Source organism: Vulpes vulpes, chromosome 13 (assembly GCF_048418805.1).
Source record: "Vulpes vulpes isolate BD-2025 chromosome 13, VulVul3, whole genome shotgun sequence".
Lineage (NCBI taxonomy): Eukaryota > Metazoa > Chordata > Mammalia > Carnivora > Canidae > Vulpes > Vulpes vulpes.
Window position 1 is genome coordinate 38,239,058 of NC_132792.1, and position 23,579 is coordinate 38,262,636.

General features: G+C 40.9%; 1 protein-coding gene and 1 non-coding gene across 17 annotated transcripts in view; both read right to left on the bottom strand.

Moving 5' to 3' along the window:
- Positions 1 to 23,579, bottom strand: part of CPQ (carboxypeptidase Q) — a 398,486-nt gene that overhangs the window by 277,412 nt on the left and 97,495 nt on the right. The window lies entirely within an intron of this gene.
- On the bottom strand, positions 17,333 to 17,463 carry LOC112932703 (small nucleolar RNA SNORA63). Its single transcript, XR_003237533.1, has one exon. It is a non-coding gene; the product is annotated as a small nucleolar RNA SNORA63 (small nucleolar RNA).

A 23,579-nucleotide genomic window follows, 5' to 3' on the forward strand; every position in this document is an offset into this window, starting at 1 on the left:
CCTAAGTTATCACTTATCCTCCTCAGTCTACCCAGGATCTGACTCCTTAATCAAAGGCCTACTATCACACTAGGTCCCAAACCATTATCAGGGGAGTTGGGAGGGGACTCTTAGAGTCACCCCTCCCCCCCCAGGACAAGAGTCATCAGACTCTGAGAGTAATGAAAAGGATTAGGATAGTTAATTCTGAAGAAAATGTGGGACTGAAACTAAGAATGTTCACATTATAAAACGACTCTCTCGTCTACAGCTGATTCGATCATAAAAACTGTAAAAATCCTCAGGTGCCTTTTTATTCTCCACACCTAATTTTTTAAATCGATCAATTTATTTTTTAAGCGACTTACCCTGTGCATAATTACTGCTGTGGTCTCCTTGCAGAGACCACATATGCTGGCTGCTGTTGTGTTGGCTCACATCATTTTTTCTATGAATAATTTGATAAAAAGACTCCAACCTTGGCATCTCCTGACTGGATTCCTCCCAAGAAAAGTTAAGAATAGGAAGAGAGTGAAGTGAGAATTTTTATAATGTCTTCTGTTATTAAAAGAAAAGGAAAAGACTACAAACAGAAGAAACATATCTCTGGGGCTCAATTCAATATGGTATGTTTTAGAAAATTGATTCTGATTTCAGAAGACTTAGCCTCCAAACAGGAAATACTCCAGCCCCACCCAAAAGGAAGCCTAGCTTCTTATTCTCATCGCATAATCTTATACTGAGTACACTACACAACACACTGGGTCCAGTGGAATGGCTGGTTTTTCCTGAACTCATTATGGAGAAGGGAAAACAGTTGTTCTTGGAAACTCAATGTTTTGGCTTGAAGTGGTAAGGAAATTGCAAATTCACGGCAAGATGGATAAAAGCACATCAGAGCAGTCCTTTTTTAAGTGTCCATCTGTTTATGGAGAATATTATAATTGTGCAATGCCTTTCTCGTGAAATAAACAAGTCTGAAGATTCAAATTCATTTGACAAATTTACTGCCCTCCTACTGGGTGGGGCTTCATACTGGACAGTGGGAGCAGCATAAATTTGACAAAGTTCCAGTCCTGTTCTTAAAAACTGAGAAATCTGGGCACCAAAAACCATAAGATACCTAAAGAGGTGAAAGATTTATACTCTGAAAATGACAGAACATCTAATGAAAGAAATTGAGGAAGATGCTAAAGAAATAGAAAAAACATTCCCTGCTCATGGATTAGAAGAGCAAATATTGGGGTTTGGGGTTTTTTATTATTTTATTTATTTTTTCATGAGAGATACAAAGAGAGGCAGAGGGAGACACAGGATCCCCATAGAGAGCCTAATGCAGGACTCGGTCCTAGGACTCCAGGGTCACCACCCAAGCCGCTCAACCACTGAGCCACCAGATGCCCCAAACAAATATCGTTAAAATGCCTCTACTTCCCAAAGCAATCCATACATTAAATGCAATTGCATTCAAATTAACACCGGCATTTTTCACAAAGCTGAAACAAACAATCCTAAAATTTGTGTGTAATCAGAAAATACCCCAAATAGCTAAAATAACGTTGAGAAAGAAAACCAAAGCTGGAGACATCACAATCCTAGATTTCAAGCTCTATTACAAAGCTATAATCATCAAGACAGTGTGGTACTGGCACAAAAATAGACACATAGATTCATGGAACAGAACAGAGGACCCAGAAATGGACCCTCAACTCTATGGTCAACTCATCTTCAACAATATAAGAATATCCAATGGAAAAAAGGCAGTCTTTCAACAAATGGTGTTGGGAAAACTGGACAGCCACATGTGGAAGAATGAAACTGGACCCCTTCTTACACCACACAGAAAAATAGACTCAAGATGGATGAAAGACCTAAATGTGACCCAGGAATACATGAAAAATCCTAGAGGAAAAACACAAGCAGCAACCTTTTTGACCTTGGCCCCAACAACTTCCTACTAGACTTATCTCCAGAGACAAGGGAGGAAAAAGCAAAAATGAACTATAGGGACTTCATCAAGAAAAAGCCCCTGCACAGCAAAGGAAACAATCAACAAAACTAAAAGGTAAGCTATGGAGTGAGACAAGATGTTTGCAAATGTCTTATCAGATCAAGGGCTAGTATCCAAGATTTTTAAAAAACTTATCAAACTCAACACCCAGAAAACAAAAAACCCAGTCAGGAAATTGGCAAAAGACATGAACAGACATTTCTCCAAAGAAAACATATAAATGGCCAACAGACACGTGAAAAAATGTCCAACTCACTCACAATCAGGGAAACAGAAATCAAAATGACAATGAGATGCCACCTGGAATGTGTCAGAATGGCTAAAACTAGCAAGTCAGGAACAAAACAGATGTCAGCGAGGATTCGGAGAAAGGGAAACATTCTTGCACTGTTGGTGGGAATGCAACCTGGTGCAGCCACTCTGGAAAACTGTGGAGGTTCCTCAAAATGTCAAAAATAGAGCTCCCCTACGACCCAGCATTTGCACTACTGGGGATTTACCCAAAGGATACAAACATAGTGATTCAAAGGGGCACCTGCACCCCAGTGTTTACAGCAGCAGTGTCCCCAATAGTCAAACTATGGAAAGAGCCCAGATGTCTACTAACAAATGAACGGATAAAGAAGAGGTGGTATATATACGATGGAATATTGCTCAGCCGTCAGCCGATAGAACTATAGTATATCACGGTGAGCAAAATAAGTCGGTCGGCCAAGGACAAGAACCATGTAATCTCTATGTAGAATTTAAGAAACAAAACCGATGAACATAGGAGAAAGGAAGGGAGAATAAAATAAGGTAAAAACAGGGAAGCAGGAAAACCACAGACTCTGACCTACAGGGAACAAACTGAGGGCTGCTGGAGGGGAGGTGGGTAGGGGAATAAGGTAACTGGTGATGGGCCTTAAGGAAGGCACCTGACGTAATGAGCGCTGGGTGTTCTGTGCAACTGATGAATCACTAAATTCTACCCCTGAAACTAAGATGAATTTAAGCAAAATCTTTTAAAATTCTTGAAAATACAGAGGAGAAAAGTAGGTAAACAAGAACTTTAAGAAGAGCCCAGGATGTTGCAAGTCTAAATGAATGGACAAAGTAAAACATCACAAAATAATAAATAAATTCTGACTGGGGGAAATCTAGGAAGTGTCCTATGGGATGAAACTTCAAGTGAGCCTAAGAAGACTTTAATATCCTGAAAATGAAGAAAAGGGCATTGCCAGGAAAAGAACAAAGGAGGGAAGACAACAGTGGATGAAACAGCAATTCACTTACCGCCAACAGGAGGATTCCTGCCAGGTCCCAAAACAGACAAGGAGACACTCTACAATCTTCTAATTTTCAACCAAGATATTTATGGTTCCCTATTCTCATTCTATGAGTTTCAAGAAGGCAATGAAAACAGTCTTCTTGAAATAATTGTCAGGAAAAAAAATGTCAAAGGTCAAGTATCAGGTGAGTGAAAGATAGAAGAACAAGAGGTGAAGCGCACCCCCAAACGACAGCCGCAGGTGCATGACCCACCCTCTCCAACTACCTCCTGAGATCTGGCTCAAATTAAACCTGGTCTGTCACCCAGAGAGCAAGCCCAGACCTGACTTCATCAAAATCCACGGGCACAGTAAATTATCACCATCTCTAGAGAGGCAGCTGCCTGCCTGACGGAGCAGGGCACCATGGGGACACCTGAGGACGAGCCACAAGCTAAGTGACTCGTCTGCTTTGACCTCTAAAATACAGAACTTGCACATTTTCTTGTTTCATGGAGAGGTGCCCACCACAGGACCCCTGTGTTTAATTCAGCCTATACCGTAGCACACGCAAGCGGCGTGGGGACCCGACTTTGCGACACACGACGGCAACGAGCGTGGAACACGGACCAATCCTTAGCAATACGATCATTTAGATTGCAAGGTGCTTCCATTGGTAAGGCCGCAGTATGCAAGGCAGCCACACTTTGGGGGTACTTGGACTAATTTTAGGGAGCAGCACTACCGCGGGCCTCGGTGGTGTCATCTGGGGGTCCCGGGTCGTGGCTGCCTCTGCTTGGAGCTGGGATCCGAGGAGGGAGCGCTGACAGACAGGGGAGGACGCCAGGGAGGAGGAGGAGGAGGAGGAGGAGGAGACCAGGGACACAGGGTGAGGGAGGGAGCAGGAGGAGGCTGCAGTGGGCCCGGTGACATCACAAGGGATCCCTGTAGCCTGAGACACTACTGGGGATTTACCCAAAGGATACAAACATAGTGATTCAAAGGGGCACCTGCACCCCAATGGGGACAGACACGGTGGCAAGTTCAGAGTTTCAGAAATACGACCTGCCTGGTGTGAGGGAAGGCTTGGAGGAGGCCACAGAGGCTACGGGGCCATCTGGGGGTAAGTGCCACATGCCGGTGGGGAGCAGAGGTCAGACGAGGGCAGCACGTGGGGACAGGCAGGCTGGACACATGACTTCGGGCCACCGCACTGAGGGGACACTGCTACTGCGACGGGGAAACGCCCCGCCAGCCGTCGTGCTCCATCCCCAGCCCGCCACACCCGCGCAGCGCGCACTCTCCTGGGGAAAGTCCTATGCAAACTGGAATTCAGTTACAGGTTCACTCAGAACAAAGATTTCTGTTGTTTGATTTTAAGATGAATCCTGCCTGTGAGATGACGATCGTCACCTAAAGCGTCTTTGTATTTCCCATACGGCGTCATGCAGCTTCCACGTGGCCTTACCAGTCACATCCCATCCCCTAACCTGGCCCGCGTCCTGGCCCCCGAGCCCCCGGGCCCCGACCTTCCCAGCCTGCAGAGGGGCAGCCACAGTGGGCCGACCCCACCAGGGTCCTTGCGACTACGGATGGGCAGCAGAGCTGGGGCCGCCCTGTGTGCCAGGAGGCGTCACAACATGACACGGGCAGGTGTGCAAGGGCTCCGGACGCACACCAAGTAGATGCAAGCAGTAATCACCTGATTTGTTTAAAACTTCACGTCAAGGCAACCACCAGGAAGAAAACAAAACTGATGGATACGACCAGCAAGTACGGAGGCCACCATTGTGTCTGGGAAGCCACCGATGCTGGGCCGAGGGCGTGGGGCCCAGCGAGCAGGAAGCTCAGGAGCCAGAGCAGCTTGGCTTGTGCTTTAAGAGACCTTTTCCTTCGGGCACAAGGACATCTCCCAGATCGGGACTTCCCCAGCCTGGATCCTGGGATGCAAACCACACTTGAGGCGGAAGCAAAGACACTACCGACTTTACATATTTATACGCAAAGCAAACAAGAAATAAATCTTAAGAGGGGCGCCTGGGTGGCTCAGCTGGTTAAGAGTCTGACTCTTGGTCTTAGCTCAGGTCGGGATCTCAGGGTCCTGGGGTCGAGCCCTGCGTCCGGGTCTGCGCTATGTGTGGAGTCTGTTTGACACTTTCTCTCCCTCTCCCTCTGTCTTCTCCCTGCCCCCACCTCTAAAATAAATGAATGAATGAAAGAGAGAAAGAAAGAAAGAAAGAAAGAAAGAAAGAAAGAAAGAAAGAAAGAAAGAAAAGAATGGAAAGAGAGGGAAGAGAGGGAAGAGAGGGAAGGAAGAAAGGAAGAAAGGAAGAAAAGAGAAAGAAAGAAAGAAAGAAAGAAGAAAGAAGAAAGAAAGAAAGAAAAATCTTAGGGGCTCCAAGCCATAGAAATTCGGGGTCTATTTGTTACCACTGCAATACTGAGTGAGAGCTGACTAAAATAGGAGCCCCTAATTTAAAATCTCTATCAGAGTATTTCACAATCTATAGCTGATGACAGATAAAATATAGAATGAATATATTTAATACCTTAGGGAAGACTGTGCATGAAAATGAGATAAGTACTTTCTTTGTCCTCTCACACATCAAAGTGATCAAATGATCAACAGCAAATGGTAGAAAACCAACAAATCTGAAAAAGAATTTAGCGAGTGTCGGTGATTTAACACAGGCAGACCAAGACAAAGAGTTTTAAATAAGAGATAACCCCTAGAGATCATTAAAATACAGTCTCAGCGGCTTCGGTTAGCAAACCCACCTGATGTCACTTCTAAAAGAAACAAGCAGCCCTGTTGTACTATTAAATAATTCTATACAGTTTCAATAGATTTCAATATTTCATATCTGAATGTGTTTTCCCTCTAAATTCCATCTCCAAAAACCAAGAGCAAAAATGATAGGAAGTGGTGTGTTTATGTTTGTATCAAGTACAAAATAATGTTATTATAGTGTTATATCAGAGAGAAAAAAATAACTCTATGACAGCTTGGCATTCCAAAACGGGCTTTTCCATTTAGCTATGTTTTGAAATGTTAACTTCCAATGCTGTTCTTAGAGAAGCAAAACTTGGAGGGAAAATACCATAACAAAATGGAATTTTTGTCCTCAATAAGAAAAAACCTGACTCACTTTCATAATTCAGTTTGACACAGCAATTTGCCACTAGGAGATTCTAAAGACATGATGGAAATATCAGAACCATTTTACACGAAAAATCTCCTGATGCTATTTATTAAAGTCCATCGGCTGGAAGGACACAAATCCAACTGTCAATGTCGATCCCATTACAATTACAATTCAAAGCCATCACCGCGCAGTTTAAGCAAGAGAGACTTAAGCACAAGAGTATTAACCACATTTACTTTGTTCAACATCATGTATCATCAAGGAATTGCATATTAAACAGTGAGATGACTTGATGCCCCTATTAGAATGGCAAAAATCCAAAACACTGACAATACCGAATGTTGGCGAGGAGAGGAGCGGGAGGAATTCTCATTCACTGCTGGTAGAGATGCAAGATGGTGCAGTCACTTCAGAAGGTTCTTACAAAACTAACTATAACTCCTACCGTATGATCCAGCAACTGTACCCATTGGTTATTTACCCACAAGATTTGAAAACTTACATCCAAAAACTGCACACAGATATTTGTAGCAGCTCTGTTCTCAACCTGCCAAAACTTGGAAGCAACCAAGATATCCTTTACTAGGTAAGTGGATAAATGAAGTGTGGTTCTTATAGACGGTGGGATATTATTCAACATTTAAAAGAAATTGGCTGTCAAGCCATGAAAAGACATGGAGGAGACTGAAATGCATATTTTTCAGTGAAAGAAATGAATATAAAAAGACTATATGATTCCAATATGAAATTCTGGAAAAGGCAAACTATGAAGACAGTACAAAGATTAGTGGGTGACAGGAGCGAGGGAGAGAGAAATGAATGGGTAAAGCACAGCGGGATTTTTAGGGCAATGAAACTATTCTGTATAATGCTATAATGGTAGGTACATATCATCATACATTGGTCAAAACCCGTAGGATGTACACCACAAAGACTGAACCTCAGTGTAAATTATGGGTTTGAGTGACAATGTGTAGGTTCATTAATTATAACAAATGTACCATGTGGAATGGGATACAGTGAGAGATTTCCCTGTGTGCGGGGACTAAGTATATGAGAACTCTCTATACTTTCCCTTCAGTTTCACTGTGAACCTAAGCTGCCCTAAAAAAAAATTTTATTGACTAAAAATATATAAAAATATGTTCAAAAGAAAGTTTATGGCCGGTAAAGCCTGTAATCAGGAATGCTCCAGTGGAGAAGGTCTTCTTTATGTGGGAAACAGAGACTCCAGCAGAGTATGGAGCTCACACATTCAATCAACATACGTTGAGAGTTTAATTATGTGCTAAGAATGGTCCTAGAAGACTCAAAAGTAAATAAGACAGATACAATCCCTTCTCTCAAGGCATATCAATGAATACTCCCCATTGGTTAATTCTGTTTCCATAATAATTTTAGTCCCTGTATCAAGTTTTCTTTTTTTCTTCCTATATAAAGTTTTCTTACACATGTGAATCAGTATTCTAGAATAATTGTAACACTTTGGTTGCAGCTATGATAAATCTTTGTCCTAACCACTGAGATCAAATGACTTTTGGATTTTCACACTTACAAGTGATAGAAAATCCCAATTGGCTTAAGGAAATTTCCAACTGGCTTAAGGAAATGTGTTGGCAGGGCACCTGGCTGGTTCAGTCACCTAAGTGTCTGGCTCTTGACCTCAGGTCAGGTCTTGATCTCAGGGTCTTGAGTTCAAGCCCTGTGCTGGGCTCCATGCTAGGGGTGGAGCCTACTCAAAACAAAACAAAACAAAACAAAACAAAACAAAACAAAACAAAACAAAATGTGATGTGTAGATGGGCTGGCATTAGATAGTTCCTGGCTCCTATTATTGCCCCGTTTCAACTTAAAAATCTGTGTGGTGCTTTGCCCCTTCATTGTTCCATGTTCCCCCAGACCGCATATCCTTATTATACCACCCAAGGAAAGAGGGAATGTCTCTTCCAGAAGTTCCCACAGGAAAAAAAGAGAAAGCTTCATTTTTCCAGAAGATTCAGGAAACAAATCTGTTTAAAACCATATTTTATGCCCACTCTGAATTCAAAACTATGGTCTTGGGAATGGGATGTGCTGACCACCTTACGCCAAGCAAAGCCCACCTCTAGACTTGGATAAGGGACCAATTCCAGCCAAACCATACAGCTGGGAGTGGGTGAAGGCCACCTACTCCCAGACGGAGGGAAAATGGATTCTGGGTAGCAAACAACAGATGGCCAACACAGGAGCGAGCTCTTGATATTGTCACAATATGTAGTACAGTGCTGTTCCCACATTCTGAATTCAGCGTATGTTTGCTGTGTTGAATAGACCATATTTTTCATGATCCACTTTGGCAGAGTAAAGAGCCTCTCCAGCCATTTATCCCCAACCATTTGAATTCAACAACATGAATGGGAAGTTTCTGATGAGCTTCTGAAGAACTACCAATTAATAAAAAAACAGGCACCCATTTAATACCCTTGATAGTTTATTAATCCATACCAGAAACTCAAGCATAAATGCTATGGTAATAGGAAAACTAATGCAACAGGAACCCATAGCTTGCAGGGTTCCCAAGAACCCCGGTGGGCCACTGATCACCCTTGAACCATATCTGAGAAGCCACTATTTCCTACAACTTCATGATGGAAAAGTAAAAATGTAAACATTTGCAGACTTCTCGTCAAATTGTAGGACAGGGTTTTCAAATATCTAAAGAAAATAAAATTAAGTTTGTCTGTACTTAAAATAATTCCAAGAAATGAAAGGTAATAATTCAGTTCAGAAGGTAATCTTCAGTTCAGAAGATTTGCATGAAACTGATGATAACAGGAATAACTATTATAGCATACTCTGGCCAGGCACCGTGCTAACTACATGCATTGTTTCATGCAATCCTTGCCTCCGTGTGGTAGGTATTGTCATTCCTGTTTTTTGAGGTGAAACCTGAGATTTGACTGAGGTTACAGAGTTTGGTTAGTTGCAGATTTAAGATTTAAACCCAGATCTATCTGATGGAAACTTTCTATCCCTAACTTGGATAAAGGTACAGAGAGAGCAACAGTCCTGGTGATGAGTCTAGTTAGTCATTCATATGTTTGTGTCTACAAGATGCCAAGCTACCAGACATGAACTGTCTTAGAAATCATCTCTAAGGTTTTTAGCATATTATCTTACACAGCACAATGCATTTGCTAGCTGCTACACAGGTTAGAATCTGCAGATACAGAACAACTGTTGATGAGTGGCCCTTATATATATGCTTATCCTTTCCCTCTTCATTCAACCTACTTTGAGAGTGTTCCTAGGACTGTCTCTTCAAGTGGACTTACTTGGTGGTCACTTCAGAAATGATTTAATTAAAATAAGAATACTGAGCAAACATTTATGTAGTTCTTATTGTACACCAGACACTGCTCTAAATGTATTACTTACATTAACTCCTGATTCCTTCAACTACTCTATGATATAGGTACTTTCATAATCCTCATTAAACACAGGGTATTTTATTTATTTATTTATTCACAATTGAAATTTAATTGTTTCCAACTTTATTACCAAAATCATTTGAGACCTATAAAAATACATTGAGGGGCACCTGGGTGGCTCAGTGGTTGAGTGTCTGCCTTTGACTCAGGGTGTGATTCCAGGATCCTGGGATCAAGTCCTGAATCAGGCTCCCCGACAGGGAGCCTGCTTCTCCCTCTGTCTAGGTCTCTGTTTCTCTCTGTGTGTCTCTCATGAATAAATAAATAAAATCTTAATAAATAAATAAATAAATAAATAAATAAATAAATAAAACAAATAAAATAAAACAAAATAAAATAGAAATAAATGAAGAATGTAGAGAATGCAGGTGCAGTAAAAATAATACCGTGGTTAATATCATAGAAGAAAATACATGTCATAAGGTATGTGCCTTTGCTAGAGAGGACTATAAATTTAGCTGCAAATTGCCTGGCAAACAGAGCAAAGAATGAAACATAATCAGGCACAAAATAGAAATACAAACCAGTTGCTCAGGAAAAGCACAAAATTACTAACAAAAAAGTTATTTGGTGGGTCACATCATAAAGAAAATGCTATGTGATATGATAATGGGTAAGAGTCCATTTCTAGCAGGAGTATAATATATGGAGGCATCGTTCCTTTCTCTCATATCCTCTTTTTCTCTCTCCCTCAGTAATAGAACCTTTTAATCCTGATAGAAACATAACTACCTAAAAAAACAAAACAAAACAAAACAAAACAAAAAAAAGAGACCTCACTTTTCAATTTCTCTGTAGTGAGGTATGACCATGTTACTTATTGGGGGAGGCACATCTTTATCTTCCCCTTGACTCCTTTCTGGTCACTCAAATGCAGATGGAAAATGCCATCTTGCCATGAAGTAGAGTTGAAAACGAACACCGGGGCAGGAGTCTGGGTTCCTAACCCATGAAGCACAACTACCTAGAATTTTATATGACAGCGAAAGAAACTTCTATTTTGCTTAAGCTACTACTATTATTATTTTTTTTTAATTTTTTGTTGTTGTTTTTTATTTATGATAGTCACAGAGAGAGAGAGAGGCAGAGACACAGGCAGAGGGAGAAGCAGGCTTCATGCACCGGGAGCCCGACGTAGGATTCGATCCCGGGTCTCCAGGATCGCGCCCTGGGCCAAAGGCAGGCGCCAAACCGCTGCGCCACCCAGGGATCCCTACTACTATTATTTTGCACTTCCCATCATTCCTAGTCAACTAAAGCATGAAGGGGACAGAACCCTCTTTTGGATTTGGAGATATTTAAACTGAGAACTGAAAGATTATGCGGAGCAGCTACCCACTAAGAAGAGTGATAACGAGTACTCCTTCCAGAAGCCCTAAAACAGGACAATTTTTCCAAGGAACTGAAGGAAGATCTAGAGTCTGGATATCTGGAGTCTAGTGAGAAAGGGCAAAAAAAACACAATAAAGTCTGGGAAAAAGGCAAGGACCATATCACACAGGACCTGTGGGTCATGGTAGAGTTAGAATTTGTTCAATGGCCCATGGAAGAGTGTGTGTGTGGCAGACAGTTGTCCCTCAGACATTTGCTAAATGAGTTTTTTACACGTATATTAAAAGATATCTCTTTGTGGGATCCCTGGGTGGTGCAGTGGTTTGGCGCCTGCCTTTGGCCCAGGGCGCGATCCTGGAGACCCAGGATCGAATCCCACGTCAGGCTCCCGGTGCATGGAGCCTGCTTCTCCCTCTGCCTGTGTCTCTGCCTCTCTCTCTATCTCTCTGTGACTATCATAAATAAATAAAAATTAAAAAAAAAATTTAAAAAAAAAAAAAAAAAAAAGATATCTCTTTGTGATGATAATTTTCCTAGGCAGGAGGACATGCAAAGAGGCATAAGACAGAATGTTCCTATAAAGAATATAGGTCTTGCAGTCACAGCGTAGAGAAGGGAGAGCCTTGAAGAGGCGAGACTGGTTGAAAGGAAAGACCTGGACAACGATGATGGTGGCCTGGCCTAATTCATAAAAGAAAAAAATGAATGAATCCATGATATATTTTAGAAACAGGAGAAATAGGTTTTGCTGAGTGATTTGATGTGTGGATAGAAAGAGGTGTACAATCAGGGGAATAAAAGAACCATCTGATGAGAATTTAAAAACAGAGTTTAAGGATAGATGCTCTATCAAAAGCTTAGAGTGAATGCGTATTCCATATTGTCAATTCGCAGCAGGACAATCCACATTGACGAGACCATCGATACCCTCTTACAAAAGTAAGACCAACAAGAACACATGCTCAGATCCGTGACCACCATACTTCTGGTTGGTAGTCAATGAGCTCTGATTTTCTTCAGAATACACTGGCCCAACACAGGCAAATAAATGGGTAATCAAGGCCCTACACGTACTGGAAAGGATCTGAAAGACACAGGCATTTCCCTGTCCTCAAAGAATTTAATATGTAAATATTTAACTAGTCTACAAACATATTAGCCAAAAAATTACATTAATATATTAATACATTAGCCAACAAAAGCATAAAAGTAAGCCGTGCAAAAAATGTGAGTTGGAAAAGGAGAGTTTCTGGAATCAGAGAATTCTCAGTATCCATATCCTCATGTCGTCTTTCCTCCTACTCTCCTACCTCAGTAGGCATCACCCCTCTTTTCTGAATCAATCTTTCAACTTATGCTCTGCTTTCCTAAAAAAAAATTGAGTTTAATTAATTACCCATTTTGCTTCTTATTAAGCTGTACGTTCTTTGGCAAGTCACTTAAGTTCTCCAAGCTTCCAGCACTTTATCTACATAATAAATAATAAATTCACAGCCATGTTGTGAGGATGAAATGAGAACATGAAAAAACTATTGTATAAATTAGATAATTAATATAGAAATAAAACACATCCCTTTGTTACTCTCCCATTTCTCTACTTCCTCTCATGGGCAAGTTATATGAACGATCTATCTTCTCCTTCCATTATTTATTCCTTCCCTCTTTCCCTGGCTTTAGTTGTTACTAGCTTTATTCAGATTAAATTCACTTACAATACAATCCACCCATTTAAAGTGTACCATTCAGTAGTTTTTAGTGTATTCACGGAGGTATGCAACCATCACTACAATAAATTTTAGGACGTCCCATCACCCCCAAGACAGACACCGCAGCATGAGCAGACACATCCCATTCCACATGTCCCACCACCACCTCCAATCTACTAATCTACTTTCTGTTTCTATGGATTTGCCTATTCTGGACATTTTTATGTAAATGGAATCATACAAAATGCAGTCCTTTGTGACTGGCTTTTTCCCCTTATCCTGATGTTTTTGAGGTTCATTCATATTTTAACATGCATCAATATTTCATTCCTTTTTATTGCCAAATAATATTCTATTATATAAATATACTTTTTTTTTTTAATTCATGCAGCAGTTGCTTCAGGACTCATCTTTGTATTCCTGCAGTGAATCCTATGATGCCTGTGAGGGCTGTAAGCCCCCATATCAGCAACTATACATTCCTTGTTTCTGTACCAAGAGCATGTGCACATCGCTGGCATAAAGCAGGTACTCAATACGTCTGTTCATTGAATGAAAGAATGATATTTAAAAATCAATTACTGGGGGATGCCTGGGTGGCTCAGCGGTTGGGCACCTGCCTTCAGCTCAGGTCATGATCCCGGGATCCAGGATCAAATCCCACAGCAGGCTCCTTGTGGGGAGCCTGCTTCTCCCTCTGCCTGTGTCTCTGCCTCTCTCTCTCTCTCTCTCTCTCTCTCTGTCTCTCATGAACAAATAAATAAATCGTTTTAAAAAAATCATTTATCGAAATAATGTATATGCTGAAAGCAAGATCTATACAAACGCACATATCTAGATTCAGGTTAGTGTAGTTCATTCATCAACCCTTACATAGCCCTAATAACTAATTTTACAAAGTGAACTGACTGCTCCCCTCCATGTAGCCTAAATTTCTTAACTTAGAATGAAAGCTCCCTTGGAGTGTGCATCCATGCAGAGTTCCTTCACAGTTCTGCATGAAAAATCTTTGGCTTTCCAGCTTCTAGTCTTTCTAGTGAAAAATGTGTTGTCTCCAAAATAATCAGAATAACGAGGTGCTTATTTGCCTCCACAGCACTCACCATCCACAGTCTAAGCAATACAGAATCCCTGTAGTTTTGTATTTCCCTGATGGGGGTGGGGTCAGGTGGGGTGGGGGAATAGAGCTTAAGGAAACCAACAGATTGATTTTATGTCCATTAAAAAATTAAAGCCAACTTAAATGAATTTAGGTCTATTGTCTGGTCTCATCCTCGATTTAGGTGGTAAATAGAATAACGACCAAAAATGTATTACTCCTTCAAGAACTGTGTGATACCTTGTTTGACCTAAAGAGAGCAAAAAATAAATATAAGACATTTTTTTAGGCCGAAGCAACAAATTAATTGGAAGCGATGATATCATTAATCACATGCAATATATGGCTACCCGAATATCATAGAGAGGCCTGCTTTAGTGCCTGTAGGATCTAGAGCAAGAGGATGTCAATCCTGAAGGAACCTGCCCTGTCCAGCTGCCAGAATCAAAAGCCGCTCACCTATAGGGTGGAATGGTACGATGCGTTGATCTGCCGCCTGGATGCCAGGGGTAACAACGGTCCTGGGTGCCGGTGTGAGCCACCATCTTCCTAACCGCCCCTACTCCATCCCTCACCTCCTGACGCCACTCTGACCACATACCCCCAGGCCCTGTTTCTCTTGGTAGTTTCCTCAAGGACTCAAGTCCAGCCCTGAACACCAGAGTGACAGTCTGGCATCCTGAGTTTCTCACCTAATTCCTACTTGTCTTTTGTGTTGGATTCCTTCTTCCAGAATCTAATCCGTCAATTCCCAGAATATGTCCTGATCTGTAAGTAAAACGACAGACCGGGATCAAGAAATAACACATGGTCAGAACAGAGTCACCTAGACACGCACAGTTGTTCCCTTACCTTGGAAAGGCACCGTGGAGAGCTTGTCAGTGTGGGCAGCACCACTGCTCTCCGCGTCCCCCTGGATGCTTGGATGCTCATCTCTGCCAGCAATCCCCAGGCCTCACCCACTTCCGGTCTTAGTTTTTTCTCTCCTTTTCCATCAGAAGTGCCTAGAATATCTCTTGATCAAATAGGAGAACGGCTGAGCCGCACTGAGGTTCATGTTGGAAGATGGTAAAAGTTATGGGTAGTTTGGAGCCAAATTCTAGAAGGCCTCCACCTGCCACCTACACTGAAGTATCTGGACTTTCTCCTATTGTCACTATGGGAAAGGAGGGGAACAGTGGAGGTTTACGAGTAGGAGAAGGACAAAACGGAATCACAACTTGTGTTATAACCACCTCCTTCTGACCTCACCCCACAGGACCGAAATCATAGGAAGAACTCTTCCACTTGAATGAGGGCCCAAATCACTGTCAGGCTTAATGACAAACAGTTTCGCTTTCTTTAAGATGAATGTGTCGTTTTTTCATGAAGAGAAGAAGTAGCAGATACCAGCTCAGCTTGAGAAGAAAACCTTGAGAGGGACTCAGTATTTTCTAAGATCAAGCTCGGATCTGTTTGTTGTCTTGGCTGTTCTGGCTGCAGCGCTGTTCTTTCCTCCCCTGTGAATGGACCTGCCCCAGGCCCTTAGGATTTTACAAAAGATCAAGACCCCATTCCTTCTCTCAAGGACTTCATTATCTAAGGAGCCCTCCTAACCTCCTAACCACCTATCATTCCCTGACCTCAACCCCCCTGACCCAGTTTCATGGCTGCACCTGAGACGTTCAGAACAGTCTGCCCAAGAGCAACGAGATTACCTCCCAATCACACTAGCATTTCAACCCCTCATGCAATATTTTACAGCAATTACTTTCAAAAAGAGAAGTTCTTTATTATGCATGAGGCAAGAGACATAGACTAGCCACATTTATTTCAATAAACAGTTATAAATTAATACATGCTGTTTAGTGAATAGACATGCCGCTTTTTAAAGTGATTTTAATTCTTTTAAATTTTAATGTAAATTTAAATGTAATTAAAGATGAATGGCTGGGGAATATTTTTGCTAAGGCATATAACCCAGTAAAGATGCCAAACCATCATGAAAGCATATGAAAGTCTGAGAGGTTATGATGCTTTTTTTTTTTCTTTAATGGGATGAGGGTAGAGTGTAAACAGAAAAATACCTGTGTAAAAAAAAAAATCTATACTGAAATAAAGTAGTGTTCTTAAATGCAAATACTGCTATAGTAGAATATTGAAAAGAATCCATTTGGTAAAAATGTAATATCTCTCTTTGGGTACTCCAAAGAGAATTGCCTCATAAGACTATATAATGGTAAATGAAAAGAAAAATCCACAAAGAAAAGGAGTTATTGGGTTAATCTTCCAACTATCACAGTCACTAATGGATTTCTAAATAAATCCCATAAACAAACATTTGGCTTATATTCAAGTTCCTCTTTCTTTCTACCTACTCCCATTTACACCGTCACTCATGGTGAAATGCGATTTATGTAAAGTAAATAAGCACAAGTATTGGATTTATTCCCCAAATATTTTCACATCCTAACCAAAAACACATTTGGATAAATATCTATAAATGTTGCAAGAAGTTAGTGGCCCTTGACATATTTGAAAGGTTAAATCAACAAGGCAGCAAATGATTTTAAATTGTTTACCAAAATTAGAACATAGGTTTAAATCACCTTGGAGTAGAAACACAGTTATTAATAATGACTACAATATAGACTTTTTGCTTTCTACTATAATTATATCTCATAAATTTAAATATTTGTGTAACATACCAGTAAAATAATTCAGTATCTAACATTTTCTTGTCAATTTCATTTACTTTTTATTCTGTGTCTGAAAACAGTCATACTAACCATAATATTATTTTGATGAATTCTTAATGCACCTCAAAATTTATACACCTAATTAGATTTTATCCCATTTTGTTTTAAGAAAAATTAATAAGGTTAGTAAAAATTAAAAATAATGATAAATCTAGCCAGTTACAGTGAATCAAGGGCCTAGTGCTTTTTCTGTTACCTAAAAGTAAGACACGGTCCCCTTATTTCTATAATCAAGGTAAAATATTACTTTTTAAAATAAAAATGTCTATAAAATGCTATAAAGAATACCATACTGATAATAAGCTATAGTTCAGATTTTAAGATTTGTGGAAAATTGATCTTAGATACAGTGAAATTCTTTAGTCATAAAGAGTTCCAAAGATACTCAAAGACCCTCAAAGATCTAGAACATCTTATTAGTTTAAACTTGGAAAGTTTCAGTGATAAATTATTTGAGCAGACTCTCAAAATGAGATTCAATTACAATTTTATTTTGAAAGATAACCTTCTTTAAAAAAAATGAAATGTAGCCTTCTTAAAAAAAAAACTGGATAACATTTCTATTATTATTATTTTTATTATTATTATTATTATTACCAACATGTATGAGGCCAAGTGTCCCTGGCTGCTACAGGGGAATAGCAGACAGATACAGTCAAGAAACAACTTTATTTTGAGCAGAGGGAATGACAATACAGCACTTAACAGCTATGTTGTAGTCTAAATCCAAACTGAGTAACATTCCCCTTTACTTGTGGGTTAAGCTCCATTTCTTTTGTCATTTTAACATTTCTGGGTGCAATGCTTTCTATCGAGCACTCAAAGGACCCAAAGAGAAATAAGACAGGAGCCACATCTTCAAAAATTTTACAGACCGGTTGGCAGTTGCTTCGGCGCAAAATTAACACCGGAGTGAATGGATCTGAGGAGTCTATGGCCGCCTCTCACAAACAGGAGGTCCTAACTAGATGCCCAGGGAGTCAGGTAAACCTTCCACTGTAATACTGAGGCTCAGCAGTCAACAGGTGAAGGTGAACAGACTCTACCTGTTTGGCTTGGTCTGCATCGCTACACCCTGGACCGAGAAATGACACTCCTTCGATGATACATGTGTGCAAAGTGTGTTACTCTTAGAGCACTTCCACGCACATCCTCTCACTCAGGTCTCCCAGCAAGCCCACCCAGTGCACAAGACTCTATCCCTCACTGTCTACCCAGGAAAACTAAGGTCAACACATTCAACCACTTGTCCAAAGTCACTCTAACCACTGAGAGGTTGGGACCCTACTAGTTTCTCTTCTTTCCGTGCTCCCCAATATCTCACTCTGCCTCGCCACGGTTCCATGAGGTGCTCCCATTCACTCGTTCTCAGCACTCACTGACCATCAGCAATGGAGTGGGCACTTGGGATAGAAAGTGTGTAGGATACGGTGCCTTATCTCTAAAAGATGGTAAGACGAATTCATAAAGAGCTAATTGTGGCATAACCTGGTAAATACAGACGGGGCTGCCCAGAGATGTCCTAATGTGCAGGAGCAAGGAGAAATCAAGGAGAGCCTCCTAAAGAAGGTGAATTCCAAACTGGATCTCTAAGGGTAGGTGGGAGTTAGGTGGGGGAGAGAGGAGGTGGGAGTCCCGGGGTGGGGGGGCAGGGAGGACGCTGTTCCAGGTAGGCATTCAGCATAAATGAGCAGCAGCAAAGAGAGAAATCACACGATGTGTAAGGAGGACTTCTTAGCAAGTGTGAGTTACCAGGGACTAAGGTTCACTCACTGCAAAAGGTGAGGCTGAAAAATTCATTACTCAAAAGCTAGAACTAAAATATATAAACTATACAGGGGATTTATGTTGATTTGTAATAGATTGCTCTTTTCTCTTTCAACATTACATCTTCTACATTTTCACAAACCAACTATTTTTACCTACTTCGATTTTTTAATCAGCTTTATACTGAAGTACGATTTATTCACAGTAAAATAATCCATTGTCACTACACAATTCTGTGAGTTTTGACAAATATATTTAGTCACGTAACCACCACTACAATCAGGCTATAGGAAATTTCCATCACTTGAGAAAGTTCCCTCTGGCTTCTTGCAGTCAATCCCTTCTCTCATCCCTGAGCCCTGGCCACCAGTAATCTTCTTTCTGTCACTAAACTTTTGCTTTTTCATAGAACTTCATATAAATGGAATCATATGGTATGCAATGGTTTTTGTCTATCTTCTTTTACTCAGAAGAATGCTCTGGCGGGGCCCCTGGGTGGCTCAGTGGTTGAGCATCTGCCGTTGGCCCAGGGCATGACCCCAGGGTCCCAGGATCAAGTCCTGCACTGGGTGCCCTGCATGGAGCCTGGTTCTCCCTCAGCCTGTGTCTCTGCCTGTCTCTGTGTCTCTCATGAATAAATAAATACAATCTAAAAAAAAAAAGAAAGAAAGAAAGAAAGAAAAAGAAAAAGAATGCTTTGAAGAGTCATCCATGTTGTGCTGTCCATCCATCCTCCATTCCTTTGTATTGCTAAATAGGATCCCCTGCATGGATGTGCCACGTTGTGTCTATGCACAGTAACGGATGCACCATGTTGTGCTCACTTGCCCACCAGGTGATGGACATGTGCATGTGGGCTGCTGCTAATTATTAGCTATTATGAATAAAACTACCGTGAATATTCACATACAAGCCTTTGTGTGGCATATGTTTTCATTTCTCTTGGGTAAATATCTAAGAGTGGAATTGCTGGGTTTTATAGTAAGTACGCATTTGACTTGATAGGAAACTGCTTTTTAAACAAATTGAAACTGTGGGGCAATAATTGTTCATTCTCGTAAAGATTCTTTTGGTCACACAACCCAAAGCCCTTCTCAACTGTCCCGCCCAGTTCATGAATTTGGCATCATTAACACCGTTATGTGAACTCCACCATGAGGCCCTGGAGAAGCTTACGGACAAAGGACTCCCAGCTAGCACTTCTAAACTCCTGTCCTTTCCAGGTCTTATAAGCACCACGAAGGAGAACACAGGTGGGTGTAGGGGATATTTGAACTATTAATTGGACTGATAAAGAAGGTTCCTTTCTTCCCATAGACCCTGCATGAGGAATTTGTCCTGTGATGTTCCCAAATTCAGCTCTAGAAAATACTAGCAAAAATCCATTGGATTTCTCTCCCAGTGGAGGAACAAGAATAGAAAACAACAGCAGAAATGCCAGAAGCATCCATCTTTGAGGGGAGTGGGCTATAAGCCAAATTCTGTGATGACAGGGATCAGGGACTTTCCACGCTCTGTGTATCCAGGCTCATTGTGATCCCACAACAACCTCTGTCAGAGCCAGGCCAGACACCTGGTGGCTGTAGCTCAACCATCAAGCCCCCCTTCACTGCTTCATGAATTTTATTTTTCTTTCGTTGGCTCAAAGAAAGATTCAGGTAATTTAAAAGGAGCTTTCCCCCATTTTCATAAATAATAGTCACAATCTTACCAGCCTTCCTAAAAATCACTAACAAATGTTTGGTTTGATAAAACTGAATAGCATACAAATGAGGACAAAATTAACATTATCTGGATTCAACAGCAACCCCAAGATGCAGTCACAGTCTCCACAGAGTGGCTTGTAAAAGTAGCAACAGCACCGAATCCCTGCTTTGCCCAAGGCCATGAAAAGTGCATTTTTCTTTTAAGGGTGAGAATCGCTCACAGACGTTCACCCTGACATTGTCCCTGGTCCCAAGATTAATATATTCAACTGTTTGACAACCTGAAATGGGAAAAGAGCTTTTCAAATCTGAATATAAACACACTGTGTTTCCAAGGTTGATCTGGGTCTGAACACAATCTGTCTTTACAAGTTAGTATCTAACGCTCATCCCATGTATCTGGGATCAGTGATTCCAAAATTGAGTGTTGAAGAAGCTACAGTTGTGCTTATCTTCACAAGGCAGAGGTTTCTTGAGACAAAATTGCCAGAAGCTATTGGATAAGTGATCTCCAAGATACACATAGTTGGTGAAAAGAGCAAAAAGAGGCGTCTGGGTGGCTCTGTAAGTGACGTGTCTGCCTTCGGCCCAGGCCATGATTCTGCTCAGAGTCCTGGGATCGAGTCCCACATCGAGCTCCCTACTTAGCGTGGAGTCTGCTTCTCCCTCTCCCCTGCTCAGGCTCCCTCGTTTTCTCTCAAATAAATAAATACAATCTTCTTTTAAAAAGAAGAGCAAAGAGCATTAACTGTACAGGTAGGAAAGGAAGGTCTCTACCACAGACCACCATGGGAAGGACCCACGGCAAGCATTTAGCATGGTTTTCCCGGGACGGGGCGTGCTACAATAAATACTTACTTTCCTTGCATTGCTAGGCTTTCTCTTCATTGTGGTCATATATTAACTCCCTTTGTCCTCTTCTCCCCACTTTAATAAATCATGAATATGTGATCATTAATTATGTAATTTTAATTATATAATAAAAAAGATAATACAGACATACTTCACCCTCCTTACATCTTAATGTTTTGTCATCTTTGCTTCAGTTCTTATTTTCTTTAGATAAGCATCCATAGTGCAATGCCTTTTCTTCCCCATCCCAGGCTCCTTCTCTCGAGAGATAACTCTTATTACCTGGGGTTCAGACTATGCATGCTTGTACCTTCAGTGCATACAGATGTATGAACATGGCATTACTTGTGTGTTCTTTGACTTCATATAAATTGTATGAGTACCTATGTTTCCTCAACTCACTTTTCTAAATTCAGTGTTTTTTGTTAAAGTAATTCAGGCTGATGCATGTAACTCTACTCATCCATTTTATTTTTTTATTTTTTTATTTTTTATTTTTTTGAAGTATAGCCAACCAGTGTTTCCAACAGCTTTATTGAGATATAAGCCATATACCATATAATGCACTTAAAGTATAAAACTCAGTTTTTTTGCTATATATTATTATTAATTTTAGTAATATATAAAAATAAAAAATATTTTAAAAATTGCAATTTTAACTGTGTAATTCAGTGACATTAATTATTTTCAGGTGTGCAACCATCACCACTACATATTGCCAAGCTTTATCACCCTAAATGGAAACTCTGTAACTATTAAGCTATAACTCCTGTTCCCCTATCTCTATAGACCCTGATAACCTCTAATCTATTTCTGTAACTAAGAATTTGCCTATTCTAGGTACCTAATTTAAATGGAATCATACAATATGTGTCCTACTGTATCTGGCTCATTTCACTTAGCATAGTGTTTTCAAGGTTCATCCATGTTGTAGCATTAAATAGAACTTTGTTCCTTCTTATGACTGAATAATATTCCGTTGTATTTTATTTTTTTAAAGATTTTATTTATTTATTTATTCATGAGAGACACAGAGACAGAGAGAGGCAGAGACACAGGAGGAGGGAGAAGCAGGCTCCACACAGGGAGCCCGACATGGGACCAGATCCCGGGTCTCCAGGATGACACCTTGGGCTGAAGGCAGCGCTAAACTGCTGAGCCATCCAGGCTGCCCTAACTCATCCATTTTAACTGCTTCCTGGTATTGCCTTGTACAAACCTGCTTCAGTTTATTTACCCATTCTCCCATAATAATAACTTATTATTACAAAAACCAATGAGCATGCTCGTGAACGTCTCCTTAAGCACTGTGTGAGCGTCTCCGCACGGTGTGTGCCTAGACACGCTCACTTACACAGGAGCACTCTAAAGTGGCTGGAGTGGCAACTCATACCCCTCTAGTGCTCAGAGTTTCTGCAGCTCCATAGCATTTTGCTGAAGTCCGACTTTTCAAGTTTTGTTGAATTTGAATATTAGCTCATTGTTATTATAGTTTCAATAAATATATAAGTGGGGTGGGAGTGTAAGTTATCACCAGGGCACAAAAAGACACCCTGCTAAGTCAATATCTTCACTAAAACAGCAGCAAGTTCATCTAAAGCTGTGCTAGCCTCACCCCCTCATCCGTCCCACCTTGTGCTAGGGATATCTGACTCTCCACCCTAAATCCCAACGTGGTTCCATCCCCATACATCAGCACCCAGCTTCAAAGGGCTCTAGTGGCCATGCACATAAAATGCTGTGGTTGACCTCTTGGCCAGAGGTGACTAGGATCCAGCCAGCCTCTGGACCCACCCAGAAGGTCACATACAGCTCTGTTACCAGCCCCATCCAGCCGGATTTCATTCCAACCATGTCCTCTTGTGGAGGGCAAATGAGGGAGTGTTATCGCACAGAGCAAATTCCCATGGCAACCAAGCAAGGTCATTTAGTATAACTAAATCTATATGAGGGCATAAGGAGAACATCTGAGTGATGTCCCAAGTTTCAGAAATCAATGGAAAAACTTCCATGTGGGACAACCTACAATGAGTGAGTCTGTCTCAGCAATTCTTTTTGTAATTGCACGAGACACACAAATCAATAACTGAATGGTACCGAAAGTGATGATACCGACTATATCGTGTAGCTTAGCAACATTACATACAGGAAAAAAAAAACTAGAAATAACAAGAATATCCAATAATGAAGGACTCATACAATAAAATGCTATGTGCCACGCAGTGAATGCTTTAACTGTATTACCTCATTTTGCCCTGACTTTAACCCTATAAGGTAAACACTATTACAATCTCCATTTTTGCAGAAAACAGAACAGGGCCTTTCAAATATTAAATAATTTGATAAAGGTCACATTTGCCAATTATGGATTAAACCAGGATTCATGCTCAAAGCCAGGTTCTAAACAACCGCACTATATTCTCATTTAAAAAAAGAGAGAGAGAGGTACCTGGGTGGCTCAGTTGGTTCAGTGACCAACTCTTGGTTTCTGCTAAGGTCATGATCTCAGGGTCGTGACATGGA